Source organism: Rhinopithecus roxellana, chromosome 19, assembly GCF_007565055.1.
Source record: "Rhinopithecus roxellana isolate Shanxi Qingling chromosome 19, ASM756505v1, whole genome shotgun sequence".
Taxonomy (NCBI): domain Eukaryota; kingdom Metazoa; phylum Chordata; class Mammalia; order Primates; family Cercopithecidae; genus Rhinopithecus; species Rhinopithecus roxellana.
In genome coordinates this window covers 38554203-38570800 of record NC_044567.1, presented here as the reverse complement: position 1 = coordinate 38570800, position 16598 = coordinate 38554203, and the positions used below count along the sequence as shown (strand labels likewise).

At 52.2% G+C, this 16598-nt stretch overlaps 1 protein-coding gene across 1 annotated transcript in view; it reads left to right on the top strand.

Annotated features, from left to right (window-relative positions):
* The window catches only part of TBCD (tubulin folding cofactor D), a 220329-nt gene that overhangs the window by 85871 nt on the left and 117860 nt on the right, over window positions 1-16598 (top strand). The window lies entirely within an intron of this gene.

Genomic DNA, 16598 nt, shown 5'->3' with positions numbered 1-16598 from the left:
CAGCTGTGAGCTCCCGCAGACCACCCCCCACACAGTTTAAATTGCAGAGGCACTTGACGTGGGGACCAGTTTTTACCTCCACACCCCCTCCCCGCAAACTGCTTGCTTATTTAATCGGAGGCCGCACCCCAGCTATAGTGAAGGCTGGAATGTGGTGTTGGTTTGAGGACTGGGAAAGGAGGTGGGATGAGCTGTTGTCAGGCCCTTGGATGAGCCTGAGGCTGCAGGGCAGAGGCTGCAGGGCAGAGGCGTAGGGACGAGCTGGCCAGGACGAGCTGGCCAGGACGGACACGCTGTTTCTGTTTTTTTTTTTTTTTTTTTTTTTTTTTTTTTTTTTTTTGAGATGGAGTTTTGCTCTTGTCGCCCAGGCGCCTGCCACCACGCCCGGCTAATTTTTTGTATTTTTACTAGAGGTGGGGTTTCACCATGTTAGCCAGGATGGTCTTGATCTCCTGACCTTGTGATCCACCCACGTCGGCCTCCCAAAGTGCTGGGATTGCAGGTGTGAGCCACCACGCCCGGCCTGTTTTTTTGTTTTTGTTGTTTATTTTTTTCCGTAAGATTTTACATGGCTTTGCTTTTACTTTTATATTTAATTCTTTTTTTTTTTTTTTTTTTTTTGAGGCAGGGTCTTGCTCTGTCACCCGAGCTGGAGTGCAGTGGTGTGATCACAGTTGGCTGTAGCCTCAACCACATGGACTAAGGTGATCCTCCTGCCTCAGCCTCCCCAGTAGCTGGGACTACAGGCACAGTCACTATGCCTGGCGAATTTTTTGTAGATACAGGGTTTTGCCATGTTGCCCGTGATGGTTTAATACCTTAAATTTTTTTTTTTTGGTGACTTTTGTCCATTGAGACATCCATATACTTTATGAAGTCAAAAAGAGTTATATAAGTTTTATCACAAAAAACAGCAGTTCCCTGTCCCTCTTACCTATTCCTGGATAGCAAACTATCCCAAACTTAGTGGCTTAGAATAAGTACCGTTTTATTCCGTCTTCGGATATATTGTGTCAGGAGTTTGTGGAGGGCCTGGCTGAGTGCTCCTTTTGTTTCATGGACACTGGGGTGGCTCAGTTAGGAGAAAGCTGGCAGGTGACTGGTCTGGCGGGTACAGGACAGCTTCACTCACCTGCCTCTGTCATAGAGGGGCAGCTGGGATCCTGCGATCCGCTGGAATCTCATCCTCACTCAGTAGCACTTCACAGGCCTCTCTAGGAGGGTGGTCAGCTGTGTGATGGCTCAGGACTTGAAGAGAGCAAGGTGGAAAGTTCCAGTCCTCCAGAAGGCTGGGCCGCAGATTGTCAGGGCGTCCCTTCTGTGGCCTTTCTCTGCCAAGGAAGCCTCACGCTGCCCAGATGCAAGGCGGGAGCCGAGGGCTCCCCTCTCAGCGGCGGGAGTGCCGGGTGTCTGCGCTACGACTCCCTCTACCCAGAAGCCCCACCTCGGCCTTTCCTGAGCTGAGTGTTCTGGTGTTTACTTCGATTCCAGCCTTACTGATCTGTTGGTGGTTCTGTGCCCTCTCTCTCCCTCTCTCCCTTCTCCACTCCTGGTCTGGGTGTTGTCTGGTGGCTTGCCTTCGTGGAAGATGGGAATTTGCCTCTCTTTGCCCCTTCTGCCCCCATGCCTGTCTTCCCGTCATCCAGGGGGTTTTGCCTGCCTCTCTCTTGCACTGGAAGGCCTGCTACTTGGATCCCATGTCTTTCTCTTGAGTTAATCATTTATTTTGACGTGAGGCACATACCTTTTATAGGCTCTTGAGAAAGTGGCGAGAGAGTTTTTTGGAGGCCTTGAATTATTGAAAATGGTTTTATCTGCCTGACTGATAGTTTGGCTGAGTCTAGAACTTCAGGCCAGAAATCATCGACCTTCAGAGTTTTGCAAGTTTTCTCGATTTTCTCCAGCTTCTACTACTGCAGTTGAGAACTTTGATGCCATTCGGATTCCTGATTCTTTGTCTCTCAACATTTCGTGTGAAAATTTTCAAACATATGGACAAGTTGTAAGGATGCTCCAGTGAACTCTCATATACCCAACAGCGGGGTTCTGCAGTTAGCACAGCTGTCTGCGTTCCCTTCCCTTGCCCTCGCCGTCCAGCTTACTTACCCTTCCCTTGCCCTCGCCGTCCAGCTTACTTACCCTTCCCTTGCCCTCGCCGTCCAGCTTACTTACCCTTCCCTTGCCCTCGCCGTCCAGCTTACTTACCCTTCCCTTGCCCTCGCCGTCCAGCTTACTTACCTTTCCCTTGCCCTCGCCGTCCAGCTTACTTACCTTTCCCTTGCCCTCGCCGTCCAGCTTACTTATCTTGCTGCATTTCAGGTCAGTTGCAGACATCAGTCTGCTTTGCTCCAAACACTTTGAGGGCATATTCTTATTAGTTTATGATTCTTCTTTCAAAGGTAAGGTTTACCTTCAGTGAAGGGCACAGGTCTTAAGAGGACCGTTTAACGGGTTTTGACAAACACGTTCTCCCATTATGGCCCCAGAGAGTACCATCACACCGATGCCACCCTTCCCCACCCAGACCGTGGCAACTGCAGGCTGATACTTTTCCACCGTGGATTGGTTTTATGTATTGTAGAATTTTATGTCAGTAGTGGTTCCTGGTTTTTATGTACAGCCGTTTCTCACCTGCAGATTCTTTCCTTTATCCTCAGTAGTCTTAGTTTTCTTAACTTAACTTTATATTCCCACACTTCTTTATTTTTTTTTTTTTGAGACTGAGTCTCGCTCTATCGCCCAGGCTGGAGTGCAGTGGCCGGATTGCAGCTCACTGCAAGCTCCGCCTCCCAGGTTTACGCCATTCTCCTGCCTCAGCCTCCTGAATAGCTGGGACTACAGGCGCCTGCCACCTTGCACGGCTAGTTTTTTGTATTTTTTAGTAGAGACGGGGTTTCACCATGTTAGCCAGGATGGTCTCGATCTCCTGACCTCGTGATCCGTCCGTCTTGGCCTCCCACAGTGCTGGGATTACAGGCTTGAGCCACTGCGCCCGGCCTATATTCCCACACTTCTGTTAAGTATTTGATTCCTCATTTTGATTTCCATGAGCTCTGTTTTATTCTGAGTGTTCCTTTTGTAGCATCTCATTCTCATGCAGTAGTTGTAGTAGCTTTTCTTATCCTTCCTAAGGATTTTAGTGATAGCTTTCTTTTACTGGGGGGTGGAGGAGTGGAGGTGGATGTTCTCCCTGTGTGTGTGTGTGTGTGTGTGTGTGTGTGTGTGTTTAAAGACCTGGGGTCTTGCCGTGTTACCCAGGCTGGACTTGAACTCCTGGTCTCAAGGGCTCCTCCTGCCCCAGCCTCCCGGGTAGCTGGGACTGCAGGAGCGCCATGCCATGCCTGGTGCCTTCCCTGCATCTTTAGCATGGCCTCTGCCGAGCACCTCGGAGAGTCAGCTCTGTCTCCTACAGAGGTGGGAGGCCTGCCCCCAGTGCTTCTTGGGTTAGGCCTACCCTGCCCCACCCCGCAGAGTTCTGTGGTGCCACAGACCTGGAGCTTTTTAGGTTCCTGTCCTGTGGATCAGGGGAGTGTGGGTTTCCTCCCTCCAGGAGAGGGCTGGGCTTCTCGGTCTGAGGCATTTCCTGCTGTCCCTGCACTTCCAGGCTCCTCCACGGTCCTGGTGCTGCCTTTCCTGCCCTTCCTCTTCTACCCTGTAGCTTATGCCTTGAAAAAAGAAAATGGTCCGTTTCTGCTGTTTTTAGTGGGATTTTACCCACTATTTTTTATGTGTTCAACCCCCTGTGTTACTCAGAAGTCTTGTGATTAGGTTTTTGACCAAATCTTAGGAACCATCATGGGGGTGGCCGCTGGTGTTTCTTGCGTGTTCATGGTGTTGGGGCCAGGTGCACCACCTGTGCTGGTCCATTCACTCAGGAGCACCACGCATCTGGCCCGTGGAGTCCCTCCACACGTCCATTTACTCAGGAGCACCACGCACCTGACCCGTGGAGTCCCTCCACACGTCCATTTACTCAGGAGCACCACGCACCTGACCCGTGGAGTCCCTCCACACGTCCATTTACTCAGGAGCACCACGCACCTGACCCGTGGAGTCCCTCCACACGTCCATTTACTCAGGAGCACCACGCACCTGACCCGTGGAGTCCCTCCACACGTCCATTTACTCAGGAGCACCACGCACCTGACCCGTGGAGTCCCTCCACACGTCCATTTACTCAGGAGCACCACGCACCTGACCCGTGGAGTCCCTCCACACGTCCATTACCTGTGTGGGGCACCCCCCACACAGGTTGGGAACATGGCTGAGGTACCCAGCCCAGAGGGCTATGAGCAGAATTACACCAGATGTGGGGGGTGCTTCCCTGCGGGTGCAGACCCTGGGTGGGGAGGGAGCAGTACCTGGGGCGGTGGCTGCTCTTGGGGGTAAGCGCTGTTGCCAGTGTGTTGGGGGGTGCCAGGGACACAGGCAGGTGCTGGCGTTGCTGCCTCTGTGTCAGGGTCTCTCTCTCTAGGGGCACATGGGCTGGAATCGCAGTCCTGGTTGAGCTTTCCTAGTTGCCAGGTGGGGGGAATGAGGCACAGGACGTGGCCGGCTCAGCCCCTTCCTCTCCATCCTGTCCAGCTCGGCCCCTTCCTCTCCATTCTGTCCGGCCTGATCCCTTCCTCTCCGTCCTGTCCAGCTCGGCCCCTTCCTTTCCGTCCGTCCTTTCTGGCCTGGCCTCTTCCTCTCCATCCTGCCCAGCCCACCCCGGTCCCTTTGAAGCATCATTCTCTCCAGCACTGTGTGCTGGCACTCAAGTCTTGGCTCTTCCGTCTTCACCCTTTGTGACTTGGGGCAGCAATTACTGACCTTCCTTGGCCTCTGTCTTACCATTCGTGAGAGGGACTTGTGAGCATCTCTCACAGGACACCTGAGATGAAGGAAGGGCATCACATCTTTGACCTTCTTAAAATGCAAGATTGTTTTTGTTTTAATCCTTCGTGTTCCTTGTGGGGTGCTGCATCCAGAGGAAAGGAGAAAGGAAATGAAAACTGCAGAAAATCCAGAGGCCTGGCATCAGGCTCCCAGTCTGATTTTGCCAAGGCTGTCGGGGAGACGCAGCAGCATCCTGTCCCCTGAGGGCATGGCTTCAGGAACAGCTCCGAGCCTGAGGGCGCCTCTCGCCTGGCGGTGTCTCAGGCCTCTGCCCTCCTAAAGGGACTCAGGCCAGTGGGCGGGACTGTGGGATGGGACCGGCAGGCTGAGGGGGTGAGGGTGGCAGGCAGGCTCCGGCTTCCCTTCCTAACCGGATTCTAGATCTGGGGGCAGGGCATCCCAGGTCTGTCTGCTGAGCACATGTTAAGAGGAGGAACAGAAACGTAGGAACCCCCACAGGCCTGTCCTGTCTCCTGCCCTCCCCTGACCTGCATCCAGCTCTTACGGGGTTTTGAGTACTTGCCCCTCCCCTTCCTTTGGAAAGTGTGTTTTAGGGTTTCTAGGTTGTCATTCATTTCTGGTTGGAATTCCCATAGTGAGAGACTGTCTTGGTTTTGCGCTGGCCTAGGGCTGCCATGTGCCCTGTGCTGCTGAGTGCGCCACGGCTGTGATCCCTGTGCCCCCCTCCACGTGCTGCCCCCTCTACACACTGTGTCCACCGTGCTGTGTCCTCTCGACCAGCCCTCTGCTGCCCCCTCTACACACTGTGTCCACTGTGCTGTGTCCTCTCGTTCAGCCCTCTGCTGCCCCCTCCACGTGCTGCGTCCTGTGTTCCGTGCCTACTCGTCCAGCCCTCTGCTGCCCCCTCCACGTGCTGCGTCCTGTGTTCCGTGCCTACTCGTCCAGCCCTCTGCTGCCCCCTCCACGTGCTGCGTCCTGTGTTCCGTGCCTACTCGTCCAGCCCTCTGCTGCCCCCTCCACGTGCTGTGTCCCGTGTGCCATGTCTTCTTGTCCAGCTCTCTGCTGCCCGCTGCTCTCTTTGGGACTTCCATTGTTTCCCCTTCCCCTTCCTTTCCTGGTTTTCTTCCCTAGTGCGGGTGCCCTTCCTGCTGTTGCGGGGCCCTGCTGCGGCCTCTGCCTTCCGTCCCTGGCGGTAGTGAGACTGGCTGAGACTCCGGGGAAGCCTGGAGACTGTCCTAGATTTCGGGAATGGTGCTACACAGGCTTGCTGGCTTGGGTTAGGGCCCTAGGCCCTGCCTCCGGGTTGCCTGGAAGCCGCCAGCCAGGCCTGGACACCTCTCTGCCTCCTGTCACCTCGGAACAGTGGAGCAGCAGCCCAGGAACAGGTCACGGCCTTCGCCTGTGTTACATGGCCACCTGCCTGAGAACCCCTGCAGACCCTGTGTTTTGGGAAGTCGATTTAACTGAACAGAGCACAACTGAGAAGGGGCTGCCTCCCTCCCCACCCACCCTCGTTGCCTGGGACTGCTTGTCCAGGAGCTGGGCCTCGGGTGTCTGGTTTCTGAGCCACATACACTAACAAGGCCAAGCTCAGCAGTACCCCCGGGGTCCTCAACCACCAAGTGCCAAGGTCTGGGCCCGACCTGCTCTGGGTGCTGTGGGCACCGCTCAGCCACTCTCTGCAGGTGATCGAGGAGACATCTGATTTCTCATTAACCATGAACAACCCTGAGAACATCAGTGGGGTTTTAGTCGTTGTGTCGGACAGCTCAGCGACGCGGAGAAATGGAAGTGGGGTTGATTTGGCTGTTGTGGTGAGATATGGCCAAGGCGTAGGAGAGAGTTTGGGGAAAGCTTTTCTTCTGGACATTTGTTGACTTTGATGAGTAAGTGGAGGGCTTTATCTGTAACTTGAAGTCTGAGATTTGTCAGGTCAGTACCTAAACTTTAATTTGTTTGTACAAATAATGCCACGATTTAATTTTTTTTTTTTTTTCCTGAGACGGAGTCTTGCTCTGTCACCCAGGCTGGAGTGCAGTAGCGCGATCTCCGCCTCCCGGGTTCAAGCGATTCTCCTACCTCAGCCTCCTGAGTAGCTGAGATCACAGTCGTGTGCTACCACGCCCGGCTAATATTTTGTATTTTTAGTAGAGACGGGGTTTCACCATGTTAGCCAGGATGGTCTTGATCTCCTGACCTCATGATCCTCCCGCCTCAGCCTCCCAAAGCGCTGGGATTACTGGGATTACAGGTGTGAGCCACCGGGCCGGGCCCACAATTTGAATTTTTACGGAACTGGAGCTAATTAATTTTTTCAGACGAGTGGGAGTGTGGCCAACAGCCCCTCTCTGTTGCCCTTTTTTCCTACCAAGGCCCCTCCAGGCTGTCTCTTGCCTGGTGAGTGTGAGGAGATGGGTGGGCGCAGCCCTGTGGGATGGTGCTCTGTGGCAGGGCTGACAGTTTCTGGGTGTGTGGCCTGTGGGTAGCCTTTGTACTGGGTGCGCAGTCCCTGGCTCCTCCCTCCCAACACTTTCACCCCAGCGGCCTTGGAAATGGGGTTCCTGGCGACTCTGCAGGCACCGTCAGAGTCAGAGGGAGGGCGGGCAGCTTTTGGTTTCTGTTTAAACAGCGTCCTGTCACTCCCTCCTCTCCTAGTGCGGATTGGAGCTGCAGCTTCTGTGTTGAGAGGGAAACTTGAAACCCTGAGCTATGGCTTGTTTTGTCTTTGATTGGGAAACCCAGTCAGGTTTGTGAACTTGGGCCAAGTTTAAGAATTCCCACAGTTCTCCTCCCCACCCGACAGTGAAGCATCTTACGCTTTGGAATTCTCGCTCGCCTGACTCAGGCTTGTTAGTTTTCCAGGAGCGACTCGTGGCCCCCGTACAGGGAATTTCTTCAAAGGTGCCTTTACACACACAGCAGTCAGGTACAGAAGTCATTTAGTTAAATTGCACAAGGACAAGTAAAATTTTAAAAATTAACACTCAGATCTTTTTTTTCATGCTACAAATAACAGTAAAAAACCTAGCAATGAAAATAGATGTGAACAGACAAAAGACCAGTGGGGCTGGTCCCTTCTCATCCTGTCCTGTGTCTCCTGGAGGCTTCTCCACCTCTGTCTCCTCCCTCTCCCGCCTGCCTCTGTTGCTGGCTTCTCCACCTGGGTGTCTTCGCCCACTCTGCGGCATCTTCTCCCCCTCCGTGTCCCCCTCTGCCTGCTGCGTCAGTGCTGCTCACTGGGCTTGGTCTTCGGGGCCACTGTTTCTCCTCAGCTAAGTCCTGAGAGTCACATTTCCATCCATTGCAGTGAAATCTTTTCCTTCATGTATTTCCAGACCTTGGTTTTGGCTCCTTTTCTTATCTTCCTTGTTTCCTCGCTGTGGTTTTCATTTCTCCTTTCATCTCCTTAACCTGGTTTTTGATAGTGTCTTTTTAGGTTATCTCAAGTTCATTTCAAGTTCTGAAAGTAAGGATTAAAGTCAGAACTGCGTTGCACTGGCAGTCGCTAGGCATTGTTCCAAGCCCGTGGATAAACTGAGAGTCCTCGTGGTTGCCCCGGGGGTGGGACTGCCATCGTCCAGAGAGACCTGCTCTTGCCCGTGATGCCGCATGGGTCCCTCTCTCAGGATGTAACCATGGTGGCTTTGCGTCCTGTCACCTCAGCCAGGCAGGACCTTCTGCTAGAACCCCCTTCGCTGGGAGTTGGAGGAGAGAGCTGGGCACCATCTGGAGGCAGAAGCGAAGCAGCAGCCCCCATGTGCTTGTGCGGCAGCTCCTGGGGCTGTGCTGTTGCTGGTTGTGTGTGCTGACACCGGACCCCCTGCGGTGTGGCTGTGCTTGGACTCTGGTGACTTGGTCCCCATGGCTTCCTCAGCCCTGATCCATCCCTGCACTGAATTCCTGTGGGGCTTGTGGTGAGTCTGGACTGACTCAGCTTTCTAAAAGCGGAAAAGCAGAAGTTAACAGGGCTACAGAGATAAATGGACAGACCCAGTATCCTCCTGAGAGCTCAGAACACCTCTCAGTTAGTGATAAATAAATATGTAGCGGAGATATAGGTATGTATAAAATGCACATTACATACTGTGTGTGTACATACAGTATTTCAACAACAGGGGCAACTGGCTTGATTCCGTAATTGATACAGAATCCTGAGCCAGCCGTTGGAGAATACGCGTTTGTAGACACCTAAAGAACATTCACAGATGTCACACGTCGAGGCCGTAGAACAAGTCTCGAGACATTTCAGAGACTCACTGGCGTACAGATGGTGTTCCATGCTCACAAAGTAATGAAATTAAAAACTGGATACGGAACGGTAAGGGAAAGATGATAATTTTAGTTAGAAGATACACAAATGTCTAAATCACGTGAGTCAAGTCTCAGGAGAAGTTTTGAAATAAAAAATTAAAAAAGTTTAAAAATAAACACAAGTTTAAAAAAATACAGTCATAAAATTACTCCATCTAAAATTTTGGGAAGCAACTAAGGACACTTAAATCCTTAAACAGGTATGACGAAGTTGTGGCCTGCAGGCCCAGTGGGGCCTCGGCCTGTTTCTGTGCAGTTTTGGAACCAAGAGTGTTTTTCACATTTTAAAAATGTTACCAATAAGAATAAACATAACCAAGCAGAGTCTGCGATGTGGACTGCACGTGGCCCACAGGGCCTGAGGTTCTCTCTGGCCCTGGCAGGAATCACTTGGTAACTTGGCCTCAGACGCATGTACAGAAGAGGAGAAAGGTTCGCTCTGCACAGGGCAGGTGGGAAGAGGGCAGTGAGCAGAACCCTGGAAATGAAGGAGGTGGAAGACAGAGATGGGAAAGGACATGCAGAGCCAGACGCAGCTCTTAGAGAGGGCTGATGGGACCGAGACACGCGTGGCCAGCGGGCAGAAAGCAGGAGCCTTACGCATGGAAGGGAGCCCTCGTGTAGTCGCCGTGGGGATGGAAAATGGCGTGTTAAGAATACCTTTTGCCAGGAAATTTGGTAGCTCAGGCAAAGTAGACATTCTGAGAGAAGCGTGATTTATCAAAGTTGACCCAGGTAGGAGTAGAAAAGTGACTCCTCGCTGATTCAGTACCTCTGCTTGTAAGTTGAACAATTACTGTTGACCCCATAGGATTTTCAATGATTTTTTTGAGACGCAGTTCACATGCCATTCAGTTCTCTCGTTAAGTGTACAGTTCAGTGGCTTGCGATGCATTTGCAGAGTTTTGCGGCCATTGCCACAGTTGGTTGTAGGAACATTTTACCCCACGCTCCTTCGCTGCCATCCCCAAGCCCCCGTCCTCCGCATCCTAGACACTGCAGCTGTATTCTCTGTCTTTGCGTCTGCCCATCCCGGACGTTTCCTGTGAATGGAACCGTGCCCCCTGCGGTCCTCTGTGGTGGCTCCTTGCCCCGAACGTGGTGTTGGCGTGGTCTGTGGGCATTGCAGCCCCCAGCAGTGCCCCTTTTCTTTTCCTTGTCGAACCTGTTCCATCGTGTGGCGTCTTCGTCAGCTCAGGCTGCGGCAACAAGACGCCACAGATGGGGGCTCACGCAGCACAAATGTTTCCCTCACGGTTCTGGAGGCGGGTGTCCAAGATCGAGGGGCCAGCAGGCGCTGCCTTCCTGCCGCATGCTCGCCGCTCGGTCTGTGTCTTGGTGTCCTTATTTCCTCTTCTTGTGAGGACACTGGTTATAGCAGATCCAGGCCCCACACGCGTGACCTCATTTTACCTTAACCATCTCTAAGGGCCACATCTCCAGATACAGGCATTCGGGGGCACTGGGGTTAAGACTTTAGTATGTGGATTTCAGGGAGACAGAATTTCAGCCCACGACGTACGTGGAGGCCGCGTTTTATTATCCATCCATCAGTGGGTAGACATTTGGGTTGTCTCCCCGTAGGCTGCTGTGAATAAAGCGTTCGTGTGTGAGTTTTTGTGTGGATGTGGTTTTGTCTTGGGTATAGGCCTGGGCATGGGGCATAAGGCTGTTTGAAGAGTTAAGGGAACGGACATACCCGGAGCTCAGAACCGTGTCCGGCGTGTGATGCATCTGTTTCGAGGCTGGTGATGAGGATGCAGAGCGGCCCCTGAGGATGGGAGCTTGTGATGCAGCTGCCTCTTCATGTGCGATGGGAAGGTGGCTACTCAGCTTTCTCTCTCTCTCTCTCTCTCTCTCTCTCTCTCTCTCTCTCTCTTTTTTAAAATTAAATTATTTTGTTAAGACAGGTTCTTGCTCCGTTGCCCAGGCTGGAGTGCAGTGGTGCGATCATAGCTCACAGCATCCTTGGCCTCCTGGGCGCGCGAGTGGTCCTCCGACCTCAGCCTCCTGAGTAGCTGGAACCACAGGCATGTGCCACCGTGCCAGCTGAGTGTCGCATCTTTTTTCTCCTTTTCTTTTTTTTTTTTTAAGGGTAGGGCTTTGCCATGTGGCTGGTCTCGAAGTCCTGGGCTGAAGCAGTCCACCTGTCTCAGCCTGCTAAGGTGCTGGGATTACAGGCGTGAGCCACTGCATCCCACACCCTCCCCCTTCTTTTTTTCTTTTTTTGAGTCAGAGTCTTGCTCTGTTGCCCAGGCTGGAGTGCAGTGGCTCAGTCACGGCTCACTGTAGCTTTGACCGCATGGGCTAGATCAGTTCCCCCACCTCAGCCTCACAAGTAGCTGAGTCTCAGGGGTTTGCCACCATACCCAGCTGATTTTTTTGATTTTTTTGTAGAGACAGGGTCTCACTCTCTAGCCCAGGCTGGTCTTGAACTCCTGACCTCAAATGATCCTCTCATCTTGGCCTCCCAAAGTATTGTGATTACAGGAATGAGCCACTGTTACTGGCCCCAGCTTTCTTTTGGTTAGTGTTTTCTCTTTCTTTTCTGTCTTTTAATCTTTTTCTATTCTTACATTTTAGATATACGTTGATTAAAAATCTACCCTTTGATTTTAAGCTGGTGAGTTTAGTCCATTTGCTTTACTGACATGTTTGGATGTCTTTGTCTTACTATTTGAATTGCTTTTTCAGATTTTTCTTTTGTTTTTAAAAATTGTGGTTTCTATTGTGTCCCCCAACCCGGTCCCATTCCACGTCTTCTTCCTTATTGGTTTGGAAATCATATCTTCTGTTCCTTGTGTTTTCTTCAGTGGTCGTCTTCAGCTTGTACCATGAATGTTAAAAGCCAACAGCTAGCTTCTTAGCCTCCCCTCCAAATAACACACAGCATACCCTGACCTTGATCACTTTCCACCTGACGTACTTGACATCGTTGAGTTTTTAGTTCTTCTTGTTGAATATTAGGCATTACAGGTTGAGCACCCTGAATCCGAATATCCAAAACTCGAAACTTTTTGAATGCTGACTTGACACTCTGTGGGTGATGGGTTGCAGTCAAAACACAGGTAAACAATGCACAGTTGATTCAACACCCCAGGGCGAAAAAGATCCTCCCAGCCCCTTTCAGCTTTGAGAAATCCTTTCCACATAAGACCATGTTCCCTCATGCAAGCACGTCCACAAAGGGCGATAAAATGGCGGGGGTGCCGGCCGGACGCAGGCACCGCGGGCTCCTTACGAGGCTCCACACGGGCGAGACCTGTGCGCTCTGCTTGTGTGTGTGTGTCCTCTGCTCTGTGGTGTCCAGATACTGTTGACAATGTCAGAAAGGCCTGCAGATTACTTGTGTGGGTAACAGTGGTCAGAAAAGGAGCAAGCATTCATGTTCACATATCACACAGAGAGCCAGGCTGCTGGAGGGAACTGGGCAGCAGTGTAAGAGCACGGTGCTGGAGTGAGTGCCGGATATGACCTCAGAAACAGGAGGAATGGTTGACGTTCTGTGCTGAAATGATGACCAGAAAAACACTGCACAAAGCTACAGGTGAAGTTTCTATCATGTATTGAAAGAGTGGATCTGTCAGCATCACAGTGGACCCAGGCCACTTAACAGCACCAATCGCAAGACAAGCAAAGCTCCGTGTAAGGGCCCTAATCGCGTTCACGAAGCTCTGTCCTTGTGACTCATCACCTATGAAAGGCCACACCTCCTAACACCGTGCCCTTGGGAGTGAGGATTTCAGGAGGAATTTGGGGGAACACAGGCATTGGGGCGTCGCATCTGCCTGTGGCCTTCCTCCCCATGGCCCTCCGCCCCGTGGCCCTCCTCCCCGTGGCCTCTCTTCCCCTGCCAGCTGCCCCCTCACCCTGCTCTCCACCTCACGGACCCCTCTTCGTCCTGTGTGGGCCACTTTGGCCCCCACCATCCCTTCCGGGACGTGCAGACCCTATGTGGTGCCACCTCATGCTTCAGGACTGAATTTTCAAGAGGGGCAGGGAAAGATGTTTGCTTTTTTAAAAAATTTTTTTAGAGCCAGGGTCACTCTGTTGCTCAGGTTGGAGTGAGTGCAGTGGTGTAGTCACGGCTCACTGCAGTCTTGGCCTCCTGGACTAAAGCGATCCCTTCCACCTCAGCCTCCCAAGTCACTGGCACTATGGGTGCGTGCTACCACACCCGGCTAATTTTTTTTATTTTTTGAAGAGTTGGGATCTCACCATGTTGCCCAGGCTGGTCACGAACTCCTGGGCTCACGTGATCCACTCACCTCGGCCTCCCAAAGGACTGGGATTACAGGTGGGAGCCACTGTGCCTGGCCAGGTGTTCGCTCTTAAAAACCATTTCTCTCTTTCTGTGTGTATGTGTGTTTTGAGGTAAAATTTCACATAACATAAAAATAACCATTAACTTTAAAGTGAACAATTCAGAGCATTTAGTATATTCACAGTGTTGCACAGCTACTATTTCTTTCTACTTTTGAGACATTTTTATCACCAAAAAAATATGCTGGTGTCCATTCACATAGTCATGACACATGACTCTTCCCAACCCCTGGCACCTGCCAGACTGTTTTCTGCCTCTGCGTTTGCTTCTTCTGAGAATTTCGTACACATGGAATCTGCAATGTGTGACCCTTTGTGCCCGGTTCCTCTGTATTGTAGCATGTGTCAGGCCTGCATTTGTTTTGATGGCTGAATAATATTGCTTTGTATGGCTGGACCCTTTTTGTTTCTCTGTCAGTTGATGGACACTTAGGTTTTCCCGCCTTTTGGCTCTTGTGAATCATGCTTCTGTGAACGTTCGCGTACAAGTGTCTGTCTGGATCCCTGTCTTCCCCTCTTTTGGGTGTGCATCCAGGGTGGGATGGCTGGAGCGCGTGCGGACCCTCGGCGTGCTCACTGGGTGGGATGGCTGGAGCACGTGCGGACCCTCGGCGTGCTCACTGGGTGGGATGGCTGGAGCGCGTGCGGACCCTCGGCGTGCTCACTGGGTGGGATGGCTGGAGCGCGTGCGGACCCTCGGCGTGCTCACTGGGTGGGATGGCTGGAGCGCGTGCGGACCCTCGGCGTGCTCACTGGGTGGGATGGCTGGAGCGCGTGCGGACCCTCGGCGTGCTCACTGGGTGGGATGGCTGGAGCGCGTGCGGACCCCTCGGCGTGCTCACTGGGTGGGATGGCTGGAGCGCGTGCGGACCCTCGGCGTGCTCACTGGGTGGGATGGCTGGAGCGCGTGCGGACCCCTCGGCGTGCTCACTGGGTGGGATTGCTGGAGCGCGTGCGGACCCTCGGCGTGCTCACTGGGTGGGATGGCTGGAGCGCGTGCGGACCCCTCGGCGTGCTCACTGGGTGGGATGGCTGGAGCGCGTGCGGACCCTCGGCGTGCTCACTGGGTGGGATGGCTGGAGCGCGTGCGGACCCTCGGCGTGCTCACTGGGTGGGATGGCTGGAGCGCGTGCGGACCCCTCGGCGTGCTCACTGGGTGGGATGGCTGGAGCGCGTGCGGACCCTCGGCGTGCTCACTGGGTGGGATGGCTGGAGCGCGTGCGGACCCTCGGCGTGCTCACTGGGTGGGATTGCTGGAGCGCGTGCGGACCCTCGGTGTGCTCACTGAGGCGTCCCCGAACTGTTTCCACACACACTGTGCTGCTCTGCGTCCCCACCAGCAAGGCACACAGCTTCTGGTTTCTCTGTGTCCTCACCAACATCTGTGTTTTTCTTTTTTAAAAAATTGTAATCATCCTCGTAGGTGTGAGGGGGTATCTTGTGGTTTTAATTTGAACTTTTCTCGATGACAAATGACGTGGAGCGTCTTTTCTTGTGCTCCTTGGCTGTTTGTGTATTTCTTTGGGTAAATGTCTAGTCCAGTCCTTGGACCATTTTCAAATTGGAATGTTTGTCCTTTTGTTGTTGAGTTGTAAAAGCTGTTTGTATCTTCTGGATGTTAAACTCTTACCAGATTTATCATTTGCAGATATTTTCTCCCATTCTGTTGGTTGTCTTTTCTTTCTTACGATAATATCTTTGTATTGTGTCGTATTTAAACATTTCACCGTTGTTTTAATTCTCTCTTTTTAGTTCTTTTCTCTGTGTGTGCAGTTTTGGGGTGTGTGTGATGTGTACATACACACATACACAAATATGGGTGTCTAAAAAGTATTTTTTTTTTTTTTGCTTTAAATATTTGATACTTTTAAATTGGAGTTGATTCTGTGTGGAATAATTTATTGTCGAATGAAAGGAAAGTATGAAGCTTGTTGGAGTGTTATTACCTGACATATCCACAGGAGCCACGCAGATGATACAGCCTTGCTGCTTGCGTCTCATGGTTTTACCTTTGTTATTTTAATTTGTTTTAGTTTTTTTTGAAACAAGGTCTTGCTATGTCACTCAGGCCGGAGTACAGTGGTATGATCCCAGCTCACAGCAGCCTTGACTTCCCAGGCTCAAGTGATCCTCCTGCCTCAGCCTCCCAAGTAGCTGGGGCTACAGGTGCACATCACCATACCTGGCTAACTTTTGTATGTTTTTGTAGAGATGGAATCTCCCTATGTTGTCCAGGCTGGTCTCGAACTCCTGGGCTTAAGTGATCCTCCCACCTCAGCCTCCCAAGGCCTGGGATTACAGGCATGAGCCATTGTGCCCAGCCAGCTTTTGTTGTTTTTAAAAGTGGAAATTCATGGTTTTGGGTTGAAGCTAAGCTGTGACATAGGAACATGAAGTGATCTAGTTATGTTTGGTTATGCACTATGTGCGGAAAGCAACCTCTTCATGAATCTTTTAATGAACATCTTTCTGCCTGGAAAAAACCCTTTACCTTCTAAACTTATTTTCACACCTTCCTAATTTTGTTGTCTTCCATGTTTTTGCTATAGCTCCAGGCCCATTCGGCATTTAAAACAAAATGCGGGTTGGCCAGTCTGGCTGGGGAGTTAACAGGTACTACTACGGCTGGAGAATCCCAGTTGACTGGAAATTCAGGTTTTGCTTGTGAAAGTAGCTCGCTCGGGCTTCTGGTGATGACAGTGCTGTGTGGACTGCCTGGTTTGCTGGGGGTGCCTCACAGACACAGGACACTTTTTAGGGTTGCTTTGAATGTGCCTGAGGTGAGGTGGCCGTGTTGTCCTCATACTCATCTTCATGGTTTCTGGCCCTCCTGTGGATGGAACATCGACTGTGTGAAGGGCCTGTCGGTGTGAACGGCCCCCGCTCAGCCCGGCCTTGGCTGTCTTAGGATCCCCACTTGGTGGCAAGGAGGGTGCGGCGTGGGTGGCTGCCTGGGGCTGCCCCATATGGACTTGCTGGGACTTTGTCTTGATGAGAGAACTGCTGTCAGGTGGTGCTTCCTGCAGTGGGTATGAGTGTGGCTCTCAGTGTCTCTATGGGGCCGGGGCTCTTGGGCGGCGAGGCCGGGGCCAGGCTGCGTGGCAACCGAGTCCCACCTCACTGTC